We start from the raw sequence: 20,811 nt of genomic DNA, 5'->3' as shown, positions 1-20,811 counted from the left end.
TGTGACGAGAACATTGTTCTTGGTGCATCCTGACATTTAGGGGTTGTGGCAGTGTCTCGGGGAGTTGAGCTCCGAGGTGTTGTCGTCACAATTTTATGGTTGTAGTTCTGGAATACCCGAGTTTCACCGACATCGAAAATCTCTTTTATGCAGTTGTTGGTGAGATAACCTTGACGCCGCCCAGTACTAGGGCGGGAGTTCGGGAGTATTGCCATAAATCGTATAACATATGCTTTTTGAAGGTTGAGGTACACGGTTTCCAAAGGTTTCTTGGTTATGTGTTGAAGGATGGATACAGCTGGATGTAGGAATTGTTAGTTTGGGTGAGATATTATGCTTCCCCTGTATCCCTAATGCCTGATTGCATAACCAGAAAGTTTCGGGAGTTTATAAGTGGGAATTCAAGTATCTCATAGGATATCTTTCCAACAGACACATGATACGATATGAGGTCTATCATATGTTTGTTTTCGGCTTATTCTGCAAGCCAATCCTTGTTATGTTTTGAGTTGTGGTATTCGAGTTGCTTCGAAGTCAAATGTTGATTCCATACCTTTTTCCAAGTGGTGTTCTCATATTTCTATGTGAATACTAATCTTTTTGATCATCGAGATGGTCATATTAATTCTTTTCTAACCGGTGTGCTTCTCTTCAAGTGGATCCGACCATTTCAACATTCGCGAGATCAAATTTCAGTTCTTCTCAATGGTGTTCGTTTCATTCGTCCCAAGCTGCCTTTTGTTTTCCCGCCCTCCCACCCTTTTTCTTCGAGGACTCAGATCTCTTAATCAAGTATCCTTTTATTGACGGAAGCCTCTTCATTCTTTTCCGTCAATGTTCTTATCCGGTGATTCTCATAAAGATACTAACGGAGCTTCAAGTTATAATTCTTCGTTCTCTTTTCTTCTCCGGTGGATTCAATTCAAGTTTTGTTGATCATATCCTTTTCCTCGTTTCAAATGCTTTTCCCAAGCTGGTGCACCTCTTAATCGTTCATCTCTCTATTCATATTCGAAGTGCCCAAGATAGCTTAGAAGATTCGTGTTTCCACTCTGCATTCGTTCAAGCTCTTTCGAGGATGTTATCTCATTCAAACCATTTAATTCAACCGATGCAATCTCTCTTTCCAAGCAATCTTTTCAACAGTGTTTATTTTGAGTGGGCCCTAACCCACAAGTCTTTTCCCAGGATCTTACCTGACTCTTCTAATTCTTTCCGGAGTTATTCTCAAATTCATTGCAAAGTTTGACGTAAGAATGAATTGTCATCAGTCATATGCATTTCTCCAAGTATCATCTTTTGTTTTCAATTCTTATGATGGTTCGTTCAAGAATTCTCTTCCGTTTTTATTGTATCAATTCATTCGTTCTTCCAAATCCTACCAGTGGATCGTTGAAGACCTTTCTCAAGTTTGTGCTATATCTATTTTAATCCTTTCAACGAGAATGAGTAGTATGCCAAATCCATTGTGTGTCATCAATTTAATTGATGAAGGATAAGAATAATGTAATTCTTATTCTTGTTTCATCGAGTAAAATTCAATTCCTTATTCCGGAGGTTCATCAAATTCTCGGTTTCAATTGTTTCATCTTTTCTTTTTCCCGGAGTTCCAAGTTCTCTCAATTATATCGTCGCGAAGATCCATCTAAATTATTACAAGGCTTCACCTTGTGTTTTCAACTTCTCTTTCTTTTTATCATCATTTTGTTACCAGAGTTCTTCATGGAGGTTCCACATGGTGGTTCGTCAAGGATTCATTCCATTCTTCAATTATTCTTCAAGATTTCTCTCAGAGCTAAGATCCGCCAAGCTATACTCTCAAATAAACATGGGGCTCAATGCATGTCTTGTTTTGAGGAGTTCAAACATTCTTCATCTTGCATTCCGAAGTGCAATTCTTTCTACCTTATCTTTTGAGTTGGTGTTATGTCACTCTTGACAATTTCCCTCCGTATGTCATGATTCAATAGTTGTTAAGAATGAGATATTTTAAATCCATCAATCTCTTCATTAGAGTTATCTGGGGTTATATTTCACCTAAAGCTTTCCCTAAGGATTGTTGCTATTTATGGTGCTCATAAATGACCCAAGTTCTTCATTTATCTTCCTGGTGAAATAAGTTTCTCGTCTCCTTGTTCATATCAATTCAATCTATTGTTTTTGTTAGTGGCAGAGTTTCACCTCGTAGTTTTGAGATGTCTTTCATAAGCCCACATCAAGCTTATCCTTTCGTTGTTGATAATCCAACAACTCCGTTCTAGCATTTGTTGTAAGCGTGCTCTCTCAAGATCTTGTTTCCCTCCATTCATTCCATTCCATTCTTTCATTTCTTCCGGAGGCATTGTGATGTTGCTCTCTTCACCCGTCACCTTGTTGTTTCAAGATCATGTTCTTTTCCTTGTTTATCTGTTTAGCAGGAGTGTTGTGTCCTATGCTCAAGTTCTTTTCATCTTATCAAGTCTTGTATCTCTCTTAAACCGGAGTGCTGTTCGAATTTGTTCTTCCTTGTTGCTTGTTTATCTCGTTTCAACCAGAGTGGTTTCAATTCCTTCTTCTCCATTGTGCTCAGCATTCATAGTTTCGCAACCTCCAAGGTTCCTTGTTCCTTTTTTCTAACGGAGTGTTTTCAACTTTGTTCATCTTCATTGTATTCTTTCTTTCAAGTTGTTAAACCTCTCAAGGCTCTTTGGTTTCACTCGTATGTCAAAGAAGCAACTTAGTTTTACCTCTTCTCTTCCTCTTCCGTTTTCCTCCGGTGCCATCCTAGATCTCGGGACGAGATCCTCTCGTAGTGGTGGAGTGTTGTAACGCCCCAAGACCGGAGCTTCAGATGCCTTCCATGGTTTCCGAGTTTCATCGTGTGATTTGTTTGGTTCGTTGCTTTCTTCTTTGCATCATTTGCATTGCATCATGTCATCATGCCATCTTTTTCTCAACAATCAAATCGTATGGATCTTCGATCCATTTAAATTGAGGGAACTCACATGGTGATTTATCTATATAACATATCCTCCCAATATATTAGGGAGCTATAATAAATATTCTAACACACTTGCAAATATTCCCCATGTCTTTTCTATTTCAAGTTTGACTTCAAAACCTTGCCGACAACTCCTTCTCCTTTTATCGAGGTTCCTCCAAAAATCCTCATCATTTTCTGGGCACTTCATAACCCTAGTCCTAGTTCAAACCTTTTGTTTAAATTCAAATGAGTTTGAATTTAAACTTTGCAATCTTGGCCTTTTTCTATTTTCTCGGAACAAGCACATTTTTGTGAGTTCGGGAAAATTATCCGCGTGTCCAACTCCTTCCCCTATCCTCCCTTTATTTCTTTCTTATCTATGTGCTGTTGTTTTTCTTGAGAAGAGAGTGTAGAGGGAAGAGATCCCAGCCCACCAGGTCGTTTAGGCCCAGCTAGGCCTTCCTTCACTGCAGCCCCGACCCATCTTGCTTCACGGTCCCAGGCCGGCCCAATCACCCCTTCTCAACCCTAGCGCGACCCCATGGTCTCTCCCTCTCGTGTTCCCCTCGCGCCGCCAGGAGGATCGCTCGATCCCCTCTCCCTCGCATCCTCCCACACCGCCGCCAGCACCCGCATGCACGCAGATCCCAGTCCCGCTCGGCCCCCCTCGTCCTCCTCTGTGCCGACCCACCCCCATGGCCGCCGAGCCACCGCCTTGCGCCGCCCGTTCGTCGCCCCACCGCAGCATCCTGCTTCGCTCGACGCCTCTGCGCCAAGTCCCTCAACCGGGGCGCCGCGCCTACGCCCCTGCTTCCTCGTCACCGGCGAGCGTCGCGCCGTCTTCTTCTCCTCCTGCCCGCAACCGAGCCCCGCTGCCGCTGCCCTTCTGCAACGCCGCCGTCCACGACCAGCAGGAGGCCGCCGCTTGCCTCGCACCACTGCTGCCGGCGACCGAGGCTGCTGGAGCATGCCCGCAGTCACCCATGCGCCGCCATGCCTCCCCTGCAACTGCTCTTCGGCGAGCTCCAGCAGCTCCACCACGTTCCGATGCCGCCGGCTGACCTCGTCTTCCTTCTGCCCTGTTGCTGCCGCTGTTTTTCCGTTGTCAAACGAACGAGCAGCGCCTTCGGGTTTTTTTCGCCAAGTCCCTGCTCCGATGAACTCACACTCAACCTCGACAACCTGCCAAGCACCTGTGACCGAAGACTCCAAGTTCCCTGCAGATCGTAAAGACCGGCAAGTCCAACTAGAACCGATGCCCCAAGGACCCTGAGTATGACTACGTGGTGACGCGTCAAGTATCTATACCGTGTCTCCGGAATCACCAAGACCGTCCCGGTTATTGTCAAGGACCATTTTGGTTTCGGAACGCGACAAGTACCACGACACCTATGCCCCGTCAAGTTCGACTACAACGACTACGTGACGACCCTGGATATGGAATTGCAAAACGCAAGTACCCCTTCGAGTTGACGAGACCGGAGAGTCCGAAGACCCCAAGTACCACGACATCGACGACCCTCAAGTTCGACTACACGGAACCCTCAAGTAACCCTACACACGTGTACCACTACTATCGCCAATACCGTGAGTACCTCTACCGACCCCGACCATCAGAGAGTGTACGACTACAAACGTGTACCCCTACCGTCGACCCGCGAAGACCCCGTGGATTTCAAGTTCCGTGTCGTGAACCCGAACATCTACGGACATGAACGACTACTTCCTCTTCGACTCTTGAACCACTACTTCCACTACATCGCGGGAACGTCCACTTCCTCTACTTTGCACCGAACGAGAACCGTCCCATTTGCACGCTTCGAAGGTATAACCCCGAGAAGACGCCCGTGGACCGAATGCATGTATTGTATGAGATGCACCATATGTTTGCACCATGTCCGGATTGATCCTTGCATGTTCCTCGTTAGCCTTGCCGTGAATCCGTGGGACACCTGGAATCAGGGATCACCCCACCATCCTTGTGTGACTCGCTCTCGCCACACTTCCTTTGCACCGGTATCTCCATGAGCTATCGGAACAGTTATGTTGCCATGGTATCATTTCGGATTCGTTGCCGTGGCCCCTTTCTTTCCACCACGGTGACAAATGCTTCATATCATGTTCATGTCAACTTTTTCATAAAATTGCATCCAACTTGAATATGTCATCTGCATCATGATAACAACATCAAGAGTGTTTAAATTGTTGTTTGCTTCATTTGCTAAATGCACATGGGGATTTTCTGAAATGGTTGTTGTTATTTCCGGCCTCATTTAAATTTGCCTAAATGTTTAGTTTACTTATGCTTCACCTCTTGCCATGTTTAAACAACATTTAATTTTGTTGAGTAGTTTAAACGGGAGAGAACTAAATAATCAAATGAGGTGTTTCGTCAATATGCAACTCGTTGCATATTGAGCTCCACTTAACTTGTAGTTTTGTCTGTGCACTTTGCCATGCCATGCATATTTGAACCAAACATGCATCATACTTGATTATGCATCATGCCATGTTTATGCTTGTTGGTTTACCATGTTGTTTGCTTATTTTCGGTGGTGCTTCTTCGGGTTAGTTCCGATAACGTCGCGTTTGTGAGGGTCTGTTCGACTATGTCCGTTTGTCTTCTTCATGGATTCGTTCTTCTTCCTTGCGGGATCTCAGGCAAGATGACCATACCCTAGAAATCACTTCTATCTTTGCTTGCTAGTTGTTCGTTCTATTGCTATGTCACGCTACCTACCACTTGTTATATCCTGCCTCCCATATTGCCATGTCAAGCCTCCAACCCACCTTTCCTAGCAAACCATTGTTTGGCTATGTTACCGCTTTGCTCAACCCCTCTTATAGCGTTGCTAGTTGCAGGTGAAGATGAAGTTCGTTCCATGTTGGAACATGGATATGTTGGGATATCACAATATCTCTTATTGAATTAATGCATCTATATACTTGGTAAAGGGTGGAAGGCTCCGCCTTATGCCTGGTGTTTTGTTCCACTCTTGCCGCCCTAGTTTCCGTCATACCGGTGTTATGTTCCTTGATTTTGCGTCCCTTATGCGGTTGGGTGTTATGGGAACCCCTTGACAGTTCGCTTTGAATAAAACTCCTCCAACAAGGCCCAACCTTGGTTTTACATTTACCTAACAACCTATCACCTTCCCTTGGGTTCTGCAGACTCAAGGGTCATCTTTATTTTAACCCCCCGGGCCAGTGCTTCTCTAATTGTTGGTCCGAACTAGAGCCCCTTGCAGCGCCACCTCGGGGAAACTTGAGGGCTGGTTTTAGTTGTACGGATTGCTCATCCGGTGTTGCCATAAGAACGAGATATGTGCAGCTCCTATCAGGATTGTCGGCACATCGGGCGGCTTTGCTGGTCTTGTTTTACCATTGTCGAAATGTCTTGTAACCGGGATTCCGAGACTGATCGGGTCTTCTTGGGAGAAGGAATATCCTTCGTTCACGGCGAGAGCTTGTGATGGGCTAAGTTGGGACACCCCTGCAGGGTTTTGAACTTTCTAAAGCCGCTCCCGCAGTTATGTGGCAGATGGGAATTTGTTCATATCCGGTTGTAGAGAACTTGACACTTGACTTAATGAAAATGCATCTACCGCGTGTGTAGCCGTGATGGTCTCTTTCCGGCGGAGTCCGGGAAGTGAACACGGCTTTGGAGTTATTTTGAACGTAAGTAGTTTCAGGATCACTTCTTGATCACTTCTAGTTCACGACCGTTGCGTTGCTTCTCTTCTCGCTCTTATTTGCGTATGTTAGCCACCATATATGCTTAGTGCTTGCTGCAGCTCCACCTCACTACCCTTTCCTGCCCATAAGCTTAAATAGTCTTGATCTCGCGGGTGTGAGATTGCTGAGTCCTCGTGGCTCATAGATACTTCCAAACTGTTGCAGGTGCCGATGATACTAGTGCTGATGACGCAACTGAGCTCAAGTGGGAGCTCGATGAAGATCGTGCTCGTTGTGTTGTTTCGTTTCCTGTTGATCAGTAGAGGTGCCCAGTTGGGACGATCGGGGATCTAGCATTTGGGGTTGTCTTTCTTTATTTTGGTTATGTAGTCAGACCTTTGTTTGTATTTTGGATGATGTATGACTATCTATGTATTGTGTGAAGTGGCGATTGTAAGCCGACTCTTTATCCCTTTCTTATTCAGTACATGGGATGTGTAAAGATTACCCCTCTTGCGACAGGCCTACCATGCGGCTATGCCTCTAAGTCATGCCCCGACACGTGGGAGATATAGCCGCATTGTGGGTGTTACATGAAATGCCTAGAAAACCAAGTTAATGTATAAAAATGTCCAAATGAACCCTGAATAATTCCAATTTTTTTGACGACACACCTATAGTTGCATGTTCAATGCAGATAAAAGTTCTAGCAATTCAAACACCATCCTTTGCAGCTGTGAGCCCATTATGTGATTCAAATCAAGACGAAAAATCAAGTAGATCGCACACAGTTTATCACCAACCATGTGAGATGTAGCACAAAATATCCTGGAGCACCGTCGGTGTATAGTACGCATACGGCTTATGCGGGAATGTGTGTCGGCTACAGTCCACAGCAGGCGTGTCAAGCACACTAGATCGCTCCCCAAATATCATTTCACTGTTCAATCGTCGCCTGTGAAAGATGGGGACATGGACCCGCTTCGTGAGGGCAACTTCGGTGGCTCACTCCGGCGAGAGCGCGGCCGGAGCCGCCAGGCGCGTGCTAACAAGCTTCATGAGCACGGCCGCAATCTTTGACCGGGCGGCCAAGGCAGTCCAAACGGTCGATGTTGCTTCTTAGGTGGTGGCAGCAACATCTGCCTCGGGGATAGCAACTGGCGAGAGCGGCACAGCAGCTGTCCGTTCCGTAGCGGTGGCCTTAGCCCTGTTGGAGGCCGCCCACGACCATGTCGAGGCCATCCACGCCCAGCTCATGGCGTTCACCACACAAATCAAACGAAACTTCTCTGACAACAGTGCGCAATCCACGTCCAAAGACTTGGCAACCACCGAGAGCATTAGAGCAGTCGTCCGTTCCTGCGTGGCATACCTTGCCACGACGGAGCCCGCCCAAGGCAAGATCGCGGCCGCCCACACCAAGCTCGTGGCGGCCTATTCCAAATATATGGCAGATGCGGATGGCGAGATTCTGGCCGAGTATGGTTCGATGGATGCCATGGAGCTCCTTCCCCAGGAGATCGTCGGGCGCGAGATGGACATGGAGGCGGCAGCAAAGATCAACGAGCACCGGCCGTAGTAGTACTCTTTGTTTTTTAATTAAGAGCGCTGGTCTTTAATTTGTTAAAGTAATGTTTAGGTTAGTTAGCTCTATTTAATGCTGAACTTGCTCGACTAAGAAGTGTAGGTGTGCTGTAGTCTCCTTTGTGTAGCCAAATTATGCAATGACGTGGGTGACCACTGTAACCAGGGAAATTCGAACCAAAATTTTTGACGTTCAAACTCATCACACATGGGTTAAGATATCTGAATTGTTTGTGATGTTCACATATCGTACACAATGCTGAATAAGGGACCGTGTCCGATGACACTTTGCGCACCAGTTTTTTCGCTGAACCAATTCCAAATTTTTGGCTTCCATGGAAATATCTACCTCCCCGCCCCCTTCCCCTTACCAGAAGCCACATTTCCCCTGTTTCCTCCTGCCTTTCCAAGTTCAAACCTTCACTCTTTGCTTGCAGTGCCGCCTCCTCGTCGGCGACCCTCCTTCACGCTGCTCGGCCACATCTATCCAGGCAGGTAATCCACACCTGACCCCCATCCTCCTCCTCCTTCCACACCACACATGCCCCGACCGCCGGCGCGACACCTTCCACCCAAATCACCGACCCTCCATGAAATAAGCGCCGCCCTAAGCCATGGTGCACACAGTATAGCCAGGAGCTCAAGGAGCATTTGGCAGCGGAGAAGCAAATCGCGGTCGCAGGCACGGATGAGGTCGTGATGGCTGCCATTCGTGCCGACCCCCAGATCTTGGAGGAGCACCTCGCCGTCGAGGCCACCATCGATGCCTCGCATGACGACGCCGCGACACAGTTGGCTGCTTTAAACGACAGTTCGTGGCGTTTTATTGAGGCCACCCTCGATGCCTTCGACAAAGACTACGAGGTGTTTTCTCAGCATGCACGTGCTTACCTCAACTTGAAAGCCAGCAGGTTGGTGCCCGGAGCGGCTCAGGCAACTCACCACTACGACGAGGGCACCCATGATGCGGAGGCCTCACCCTCTTCCATGTCCAAGGATCCAATCGTCATCGATATCTCCGACAATGAGGAGTAGCTTGTCTTATTAGCTCACTATAAGGACCCGTGTTCAGTTGCTAGCTACTGCCTTTCCTTAACAAATTTTGGTGAATTGTGCTATCTAATTTTACCATACAATCTCTTGCTCTAGTGTATATGTTCTATATGTCGTGCAATGTGGTGATCACTTATTAACTGTTTGGTTAATTAGTTGTCGTGTTCAGTTAACTGTTTGGTTCAATTCTACAAATGTGATGTTCAATTCTTCAGGGTGCAATTTTGTATCGTCTTCCATGTGAGAAATAAATCGAATTTTTCTTTACAAAATACATGAGAAACAAATACAATTGCTATATTTCCAAGTTGTTAAGCATGCTTGGTTTGGTTAACTATCTGATCTTCTATCATGTTATACATTATGCAATGTGGTGCTCAATTAACGTTTGGTTCATTTGTTGTGGCGTTTAGTTAACTATTTGGTTCAATTCTGCAATGCGATGTTCAATTGTTGTGGGTGCATTCTGTTATTGTATACTATGTAAGAAATGAATCAAATTTGGTTGTACTAAATACATGAGAAACAAATACAATTGCTATATTTCTTAGTTGCTAAGCATGCTTGGTTTGGTTAACTATCTGATCTTCTACTAGGAGTATGTTATATTGTGCAATGTGGTGCTCAGATAATGTTTGGTTCATTTGTTGTCATGTTTAGTTAACTGCTTGGTTCAATTCTGCAATGCAATGTCCAATTGTCGTGGGTAGAATTTTATATTGTTGTGCATGTGAGGAATAATTGAATTTGGCTGCACTTAATACATGAGAAACATATATAGTTGCTATATTTCCTAGTTCTTAATCATGCTTGGTTTGTAGAAATGGGTTTTCCATGTGGCTTGAATTAATTTGATAAATTTGCAATGTGCTTATTTTTCATCAGTATATTTTACTAATAGCATGCGAACCCTCACTTAACCTGATCACTAACTACCTTATATGTGTTGCAGGGAAACAATGGGAAGCACTGGGGTTTACAATCGAGGTTTGCACATGCATGGTCCTTTGTCTAATAGAACATTATTGTGCAATTGCATGAACCATTATAATATTTAGGTTTTTTTTAACAATTTGGTCTTTCACATGTAGGTCCTGCTGTCAGAGGTTTTGACGCACTGTTCGACCCTTTTTGCATATGGGGGAAATGAGTTGTCCATGAATATCAGTCAAGTCAAGAAACTCAGAAAGATTGTTAGGATAAAGAAATTAGTGACAAAAATAACAAGATCTTTGTCTGCACAATGAAGAAGACATCAGTTCACTACAGGATGGTACTAACTATTATACCTTGCTTTTTTATTCCTTTGCCCCATTTCCAATATAGAGAAGATATTTATGAATATCCTTGTTTTCAGGCCTTTCCAAAGCAGTTCACTAATGATTACCTCTCAAACCACCTGTATGGTCAGGAGGCGAGGAAGTTATTCATACAACACCCACAGTTCCATATTAAAGTGTTCCTGAAGAGGATGAAGGATGCATGGTCAATCATCCACAGGCACTGGCCTAAAGTTGCTAAGACCTTCAACATCAATGAAGGCTCAATATTTGTCTTTTGCTTCAGCAGTTTTCCAGATGAGATACATCTGTCTATGTACCGTCTATGATGCTAATTTCGAAAGGTTATAGATGTTGCATGTGAAACTTGGTGCTGGTGCAGTTGTGTAATGGGGTAGCTGAGTGCTGAAGCTATATGATGTTGTACTCTGATGTATTTTAATTATGAAAATGAAATATATTGTGTGCTTAATATGAAATGCCAATTAGATTAATAAATGGATTATTAATAATAGGATAATTAGCATGCTAATTGGGTTTTTCTATTGCAAACGGTTATTGAGAAAACACCGTGGGCGATGACCTCAGGCAACGCACACAGTTTCTAGGAATAAACCATGTTGGATTAATGAACAATCACACACGGCATCCTCTTGGAAACTGTTTGCGTTTGGCCACCTGGCGCAAATGTTTACCACATAAAAACTGTGTGTGATGGACAGTCGTTGCCACACAGTTTCTTCTACGCACCGTGTGTGATGCATTAAATAACGCAAACGATAAAACTGTTAATACCTTGTGAAATGGAAACGTTATCACAAACGATTTAACGGGGAAAATTGTGTGTGATGTACCTGCGAATGGAAACATTTTCCTTGGAGTGACTGTGTGGGATGTATATAGGAACGGAAACGTTTAGCAGAGACTGACTGTGTGGGATGAACTTACGACCGAAAACGGTTTCGCCTGTATAATTGAATTTTTTTAGCACTACTGTATGTATAACCGTATTTGATCGCTCGCCGGTCGCACACGACCTCATTTTGTCGAGCGTGTGTACCAGGAGGGCATATCCCCGACGGTTTCTGGGTCGTGTGGGAAGGACCCCCCTATCGCAGTCACTCACTAGGCAATGGTTCCAAATGTCGTCACAGAAAGGGGTTAAAAACCGTTTGTATAGCAACTTGTTGTACTAGTGGCTATCCAACATGCATCTAGAGTATTAAGTTCATAAGAACGGAGTAACGCCTTAAGCAAGATGACATGATGTAGAGGGATAAACTCAAGCAATATGATGAAAACCCTATCTTTTTACCCTTGGTGGCAACAATACAAATACGTGCCTCTCTACCCCTACTTTGTCACTAGGTGAGGACACATCAAGATTGAACCCAAAACTAAGCACCTCTCCTATTGCAAGAAAAACCAATCTAGTTGGCCAAACCAAACAGATAATTCGAAGAGAAATACAAAGATATCAAATCATGCATAGAAGAATTCAGAGAAGATTCAAATAATATTCATAGATAAACTGATCATAAATCCACAATTCATCGAATCTCGACAAACACACCGCAAAACAAGATTACATCGGATAGATCTCCAAGAACATCGAGGAGAACACGGTATTGAGGATCAAGAACAAGCCATCTAGCTACTAGCTATGGACCCGTAGGTCTGTGGTAAACTACTCATGCTTCATCGGAAGGGTAATAGAGTTGATGTAGAAGCCCTCTGTGATCGGATCCCCCTCCGGCGGGGTGCCAGAAAAGGTCACAAGATGGGATCTCATGGGTACAGAAGGTTACGTCAGCGGAAAAGTATTTTGGTGGACGCTTCTGGTTGTTTGGGAATATTTGGGAAATTATAGGCCAAAGTTTAGGGTTAGAGGAGTCCCATGGGGATCACAAGCTAGGGGGCGCGAAGGGAGTCTTGGATTAAGTGGTCCTCGGGCGTCCAACATGTGTGACATGGGCCGGACTGTTGGTCCATGAAGATACAAGATAAGAAGACTTTCTCCCGTGTCCTGATGGGACTCTACTTTGCGTGGATGGCAAGCATGTCATCCGGATGTATTATTTTCTTTCTCTGTAACCGACTTTGTGTAACCCTAGTCCCCTCCGGTGTCTATATAAACGGAGGGTTTAGTCTGTAGACACAAGGACAATCACAATCATACAAGCTTGACTTCTAGGGTTTAGCCACAATGATCTCGTGGTAGATCAACTCTTGTAATCCTCATACTCATAAAGATCAATCAAGCATGACATAGGGTATTACCTCCATCAAGAGGGCCCAAACCTGGGTAAAACATCGTGTCCCTATCTCCTCTTACCATCGACCTTAGACGCACAGTTCGGGACCCCCTATCCGAGATTTGCCGGTTTTGACACCGACATTGGTGCTTTTGTTGAGAGTTCCACTGTGTCGCCGCTAGAAGGTTTGATGGCTCCATCAATCATCTGCAACGATGCTGCCATGGGGGAGGTTTTTCTCCCCGGCCAGATCTTCATATTCGGCGGCTTCGCACTGCGGGCCAACTCACTTGGCCATCTAAAGCAGATCGATAGCTACGCCCCAGGTCACCAGATTAGTTTTGGAGGCCTGGATTATGTCGCTGATATCCGAGGAGACTTGATCTTCCAAGGATTCACGACCCCAACCTCCGCTCTGGCCTTAGATCCGAAGCGCGTCACCAGGTCCGAAGACGGGATTTCTAAGCCCGCCGGACTATCTGCAGCAACTAAGCCCAGTACGGGAGAGTCGGAGGAAGCAGTGTAGCTAGCAACCATCATAAAGCCGGACACTGGCTCTGAGCCCTCGGAGTTAGCATCGTGTGAGCTCGGCCATGGAGTCCCCTTCCCGCCGTACTCCATGAATTCTTTTCTCCCTGGACAAACCTCGCCTTTAAGCGAGGCTCTGGACTTGATGTGATCCCTTGTTATTATAGAGGAGCAACGACTGAACTACGCCCAACCCAGACTAGGGGCTGAGAGCGGGGAATTTTACGTCCCACCCACCACCCACTTCATCTCCACAGTCGAGGACTTAACTGACATGCTCGATTACAGCTCCGAGGACATTGACGGTATGGACGACGATGCCAGAGAAGAGCAGGCCCGAAACCCACCGTTTACCGATCGCTGGATGATACGTCTCCGTCGTATATATAATTTTCGATAGTTTCATGCCAATATTATACAACTTTCATATACTTTTGGAAACTTTTTATACTATTTTTGGGACTAACATATTGATCCAGTGCCCAGTGCCAGTTCCTGTTTGTTGCATGTTTTTTTGTTTCGCAAAAAATCCATATCAAATGGAGTCCAGATGGGATAAAAATTGACGGAGATTTTTTTGGAATATATGTGATTTTTGGGAATAAGAATGAACGTGAGACGATGCCCGAGGGGTCCACGAGGCAGGGGGCGCGCCCCAGGGGGTTAGGCACGCCCTGGACCGTCGTGGCCACCCTGTAAGGAGTTTGGTGCCCTTCTTTCGCCGCAAGAAAGCCAATATCCGGATAGAAATCATGTTAAAATTTCAGCCAAATCGGAGTTACAGATCTCTGGGAATTTAAGAAACGGTGAAAGGGCATAATTTGGAACGCAGAAACAAAGAGAGACATATCCAATCTCGGAGGGGATCTCACCCCTCCGCCTCCATGGAGGCCATGGACCAGAGGGGAAACCCTTCTCCCATCTAGGTAGAAGGTCAAGGAAGAAGAAGAAGAAGGGGGGCTCTCTCCCCCTCTGTCCCGGTGGCGCCGGAACGCCGCCGGGGCCGTCATCGTGTGACGGCGATCTATTCCCACACCTCTGTCATCTTCACCAACATCTTCATCACCTTCCCCCATCTATCTACAGTGGTCCACTCTCCCGCAACCCGCTGTACCCTCTACTTGAACATGGTGCTTTATGCTTCATATTATTATCCAATGATGTGTTGCCATCCTATGATGTCTGAGTAGATTTTCGTTGTCCTATCGGTAATTGGTGAATTGCTATCATTGGTTTAATTTGCTTGTGGTTATGTTGCCGTCCTTTGGTGCCCATCATATGAGCATGCGTGTGGATCACACCATAGGGTTAGTTGTATGTTGATAGGACTATGTATTGGAGGGCAAGAGTGACAGAAGCTTCAACCTAGCATAGAAATTGATGCATACGGGATTGAAGGGGGACCAATATATCTTAATGCTATGGTTGGGTTTTACCTTAATGAACGTTAGTAGTTGCGGATGCTTGCTAATAGTTCCAATCATAAGTGCATAGAATTCCAAGTCAGGGATGACATGCTAGCAGTGGCCTCTCCCACATAAAACTTGCTATCGGTCTAGTAAAGTAGTCAATTGCGTAGGGACAATTTCACAACTCCTACCACCACTTTTCCACACTCGCTATACTAACTTTATTGCTTCTTTACCTAAAACAGCCCCTAGTTTTTATTTACGTGCTCTTTATATTCTTGCAAACCTATCCCGTTACACCTACAAAGTACTTCTAGTTTCATACTTGTTCTAGGTAAAGCGAATGTTAAGCGTGCGTAGAGTTGTATCGGTGGTCGATAGAACTTGAGGGAATATTTGTTCTACCTTTATCTCCACGTTGGGTTCGACACTCTTACTTATCAAAAGAGGCTACAATTGATGGCCTATACTTGTGGGTTATCAAGACCTTTTTCTGGTGCCGTTGCCGGGGAGCAATAGCGTGGGGTGAATATTCTTGTGTGTGCTTGTTTGCTTTATCACTAAGTAATTTCTATTTTCGTTCTAAGTTGTTCTCTATCTTTAGTTATGGATATGGAACACGAAATACCAAAAAAATTAGGTTTACTTGCGACTCATGGAGATGGGGAACCACCTAAAACCCTCGATGCTCATTATGTGAAAGATATTATGCACTACTTTAATAATCCTAAGAAAACCCCATTCAATTATATAATGGGAGATACGTTGGATCAATGCGAATACTTTAGGGATTATCGCTTGAATCAAAAGGGGAAACTATTATGGGATCAAATTTATATGTTGCATTGGTATGCTCGGCAACTATGTGTAACGCCCCGAGACCGTTGTGCCAGGTGTCTTCCAGTTATTCGCTGTTGTTGCCTTGTCATTTTCTTGCGTGTCATGCATTTCATATCATGTCATCATGTGCATTGTATTTGCATACATGTTTGTCTCATGCATCCGAGCATTTTCCCCATTGTCCGTTTTGCAATCCGGCGCTCCTATGTCCTCCGGTGTCCTTTTCTACCTCTTTTCGTGTGCGGGTGTTAAACATTCTCGGATTGGACCGAGACTTGTCAGGCGTCCTTGGTTTACTACCGGTAGACCGCCTGTCAAGTTTCGTGCCATTTGGACTTCGTTTGATACTCCAACGGTTAACCGAGGAACCGAGAAGGCCTCGTGTGTGTTGCAGCCCAACACCCCTCCAAAGTGGCCCAAAACCCACCAAAACCTCCTCCATCCTCTCGGTCGTTCGATCACGATCGTGTGGCCGAAAACCGCACCTCATTTGGAGCCTCCTAGCTTCCTCTACCTATAAATACATGGCTCTCCCCGAAGTTTCCGCGCAGATCAAACCCTAGCCCCGCTCCTCTCGCGCAGCCGGACATGTCCATCCCGTCGCCGGACATGTCCACCCCGCCGCCACGTCGCTCCGGCCAATCCAAAGGCGACACGTCAGCGCCGCCGCCTCCCGCGCCTAATGAGGGGCCGCCATCTGTCTGGTTCGCGCCTCCCCCGCCACGCGGCCCGCGGGGCCCAGATCCGGCCCGCATGGGCCCGGTCGTCGCCGCCGCCGCCCGTAGGCGTGTGCCCGCACCCGCCGCCTCGCCTCTCGCCGGCGCGCTCCGCTGCCGCCGCGCCATTGCAGCTCCGCCCCAGCTTGCCGAGACGCCGGCCTGCGCCGCTGCCGGAGCGCCGCCACGCCCTGGCTCCGGCCATCTCGTCGACCCGCGTCGTCCGCCGCTGTGTGCCGCGCCCGAGGCCGCCTCATCGCCGGACTCTGCCGGATCCGGCGACCCCGACCACGCCAACCGCCATCTCCCTCCTTTCCGGCCACATCTCCAGCGAACCTCGGTTCGTGCGCCGCCTCAGATCCAGATCTGGAATCTCGGAGGTTGACTTTTTCGCCTAACTTCCAGTAATTTTTGGCATTCTTCATCATGTCATAACTCTGCAACCGTGGCTCCGTTTCGGGCGTGTAGCATATTGAATTGTTCTCCTCGACAAGTACTTCATTTCATCTCATTGCATCATGTTCATTTGAGCTCATCTTGATGCCATAAATGCTGTTGAAAGAGTGCTAGTTTCTGTTAGTTTTAGATTCATATCGGCATCTGATCTTTTATCATTTTTGCCATGATTAATGTGTGCCTCCTATGAACTTGAGACCTACATGTGTTTTGAAGTATGCCATGCCATCTTTACAGGGGTGTATGGCATGTATTTTTTGTGATCCATGTGGTTACTAGCACAAGCATGCAAAGTAGCTCTCGTGATGTTGCTGATTTCAGGGACTTAGAAATCTTCCAAGTCTTTGCCCTGTTAATATTTTTATGCCATGTATTCTTGTTGCTACCGAGTGATCCATGCCTCTTTTGAGCATGATCAGTAAGGATGTTTTGTAGATGTTGTAGTGGTCTATCCATCCATGTCTTTGTTTGCAATTATGGAGGACCCGAGCTTGACTCAATCGAGCTCTACTTTTGCTATAAAATTTTCCTGGCAGAATGTTTACGTGTTAAGCATTTTTGCCGAGGTTGTTGTAGTTGATCCGTGCATGCTATGATGTTATTCTTGCCATTTCTAGCTTCTATGCCATGTCTACTTGCTGGGTGTATGCTTAGTTTATCATGCAATGCCTTGTGGTGAGTGCATCGAGCTCGTAAACATGCCTACTTAATATCTGTTTTGCCATATTCCAGTTTTCTACTAAGTCTGAATCTGTTAACAATAATTACTATGTTCACATGGTTGCTATTGTATTTTCTGATCCCTTTTGGCTTATGGTCAGTAAGGGACTTTTGTTGTATGCTTTGAGTAGCTTCATGCCATGCCTTGCTTTGCCATGATATGTTCCTGTAGCATGTTCTTATCTTGCTCTAAACATTGCTTCCTGATGTTAAATTCCTGACATGTTGTTAATTTCACTAAGTCGGTAACCTGATATCTTTTGCACTTTTGCCATGCTTGTTTGAACCTGCTATTGAGTGAATTAGCCGTAGCTTAGTGTTCATCTTTTGTCAAGAATCTTGAGTGGATCCCTGGCATGTGCTTTGTTGCTACGTTAGAGTGCAGTAGCTTGTCGTTCTTGATGCATCTAGATGGCCTCGTGCTGTTAATCACAGCTTTGTGTCATTATTGTTTTGCTTGTCATTTGCAAACCGTGCATCCGATTCCGGTGATCTTTATATCGATTTTGACCGAAATCAACTCCTCTTTCCAGTGGCACTCTTCGTTTTACAAGTTGCGGCCTAGTTCAACCTTTCCCTTCCGGAGTATGCATATGCATTGCATATCACATCCCGCATATCATGCCATGTTTTGCATCATGATGCTTGCGCGTTGCACCGTGGTTGATTGTTGTTTCCTTTGCTTGTGTTCTTGCCTTGGGTAGAGCCGGGAGACGAGTTCGTGTACGAGGTAATCCGTTGAGTACGTTTGCGAGGATCAAGCTTTCATCTTCTCGAAGAACTTTGCAGGCAAGATGACCATACCCTCGAAATCACTTGTATCTTTGCTTGCTAGATGCTCGCTCTTTTGCTATGCCTATGCTACGATACCTACCACTTGTTTATCATGCCTCCCATATTTCCATGTCAAACCTCTAACCCACCTTGTCCTAGCAAACCGTTGTTTGGCTATGTTACCGCTTTGCTCAGCCCCTCTTATAGCGTCGTTAGTTGCAGGTGGAGATTGGAGTTTGTTCCTTGTTGGAACATGATTATTGTTGGGATATCACAATATATCTTATTTATTTAATGCATCTATACACTTGGTAAAGGGTGGAAGGCTCGGCCTTATGCGTGGTGTTTTGTTCCACTCTTGCCGCCCTAGTTTCCGTCATACCGGTGTTATGTTCCTTGATTTTGCGTTCCTTACGCGGTTGGGTTACAATGGGAACCCCTTGACAGTTCTCCTTGAATAAAACTCCTCCAGCAAGGCCCAACCTTGGTTTTACCATTCGCCACCTAGACTCTTTTTCCCTTGGGCTGGCCAGCCCGAGGGTCATCTTTATTTTAAACCCCTCCCGGGCCAGTGCTCCTCTGAGTCTTGGTCCGAACCGAGTAGACTGCGCGGCCACCTCGGGGCAACTCGAGGGTTGGTTTCAATCGTAGGCTGTCTCATCTGAGTGTGCCCTGAGAACGAGATATGTGCAGCTCCTATCGGGATTTGTCGGCACATTTGGGCGGCTTTGCTGGACTTGTTTTACCATTGTCGAGATGTCTTGTAACCGGGATTCCGAGCCTGATCGGGTTGTCCTGGGAGAAGGAATATCCTTCGTTGACTGTGAGAGCTTGTGATGGGCTAAGTTGGGACACCCCTGCAGGGATTTGAACTTTAGAAAGCCATGCCCGCGGTTATGGGCAGATGGGAATTTGTTAACGTCCGGTTGTAGAAAACCTGAAGCTTAACTTAACTAAAATGCATCAACCGCGTGTGTAGCCGTGATGGTCTCTTTCTGCCGGAGTCCGGGAAGTGAACACGGTGTTGGAGTTATGCTTGACGTAGGTTGTTCTAGGATCACTTCTAGTTCTCGACGTGCCTTGCCTTTCTCTCCTCGCTCTCATTTGCGTATGTTAGCCACCATATATGCTAGTGCTTGCTGCAGCTCCACCTCATACCTTTTCCCCTACCTATAAGCTTAAATAGTCTTGATCGTGAGGGTGTGAGATTGTTGAGTCCCCGTGACTCACAGATTACTTCGAAACCCAGATTGCAGGTGCCGATGATACCGTGCAGGTGACGCAACCGAGCTCAAGGAGGAGCTTGATGAAGACCGTGTTCGTTATGTTGTTCCGTTTCCAGTTGATCAGTAGTGGAGCCCAGCTGGGGCGATCGTGGATCTGTAGCATTAGGGGTAGTCTTCTTTTATTTTGGTTCCGTAGTCGGACCTTGCTTGTATCTGGATGATGTAATGCTTTATTCATGTATTGTGTGAAGTGGCGATTTTAAGCCAACTCTGTACCTCTTTCTTATGCAGTACATGGAATGTGTAAAGATTACCCCTCTTGCGACATTGCCTACAATGCGGTTATGCCTCTAAGTCGTGCTCCGACACGTGGGAGATATAGCCGCATCGTGGGTGTTACAAGTTGGTAATCAGAGCCAGCCCTGACTTAGGAGCCCCCTGCTTGATCGAATCGTTGGCGTTCTTGAGTCTAGAAAAATGTTTTGAGTCATTTAGGATTATATATATCGGAGAGTAGGATTCTTTTTACTCCTCAGTCCCTTCATCGCTCTGGTGAGGCATCCTGACGTAGAGTTTTGACTCTTCTCTTCTCAAATTTCACTAATTTTTTTTAGGATCACACGGGTATCTTGGAATCGTTCCGATGGTTTTGTGACAAGAACATTGTTCTTAGTGCCTCCTGACATTTAGGGGTTGTGGTAGTGTCCTGGGGAGTTGAGCTCCGAGGTGTTGTCGTCACAATTTTATCGTTGCAATTCTGGAATACCTGAGTTTCGCCGACATCGAAAATCTCTTTTATGCAGTTGTTGGTGAGATAACCTCGACGTCACCCAATACTGGGGCGGGAGTTCAGGAGTATTGACATAACTCGTATAACGGATGCTTTTCGAAGGTTGAGGTAAACGATTTCCGAAGGTTTCTTGGTTATGTGTTGAAGGATGGATACATCTGGATGTAGGATTTGCTAGATTTGGGTGACATATTATGCTTCCATGTATCCCCAACACCTGATTGCATAACCGAAAGTTTAGGGAGTTTATAAGTGGGAATTCAAGTAGTTCTTAGGATATCTTTCCGACAGATGTACGATATGAAATTGGGGTTCGACGTCTAGTGGTCCGCCTATCCACGGTTGGTTTTACAGTGGTCTCGTTGTGTCTTAAAGAGTCCTTGGCTATGCTGACTCGCGGACGCTTCATATGTCATGTGAACTGCCTTGTACATGATGGTGCTGTACAATCGAGCCCGTGTAGGCCCCACCATGAAAACTACGGACGAAATCTCTATCATATATTTGTTCCGGCTTATTTTGCAAGCCAATCCTTTGTTTTGT

This window comes from Triticum urartu, chromosome 5A, assembly GCF_056163025.1.
Source record: "Triticum urartu cultivar PI428250 chromosome 5A, HENAU_Tu73, whole genome shotgun sequence".
Classification (NCBI taxonomy): Eukaryota; Viridiplantae; Streptophyta; class Magnoliopsida; order Poales; family Poaceae; genus Triticum; species Triticum urartu.
Note: the sequence above shows the minus strand (reverse complement) of the source record.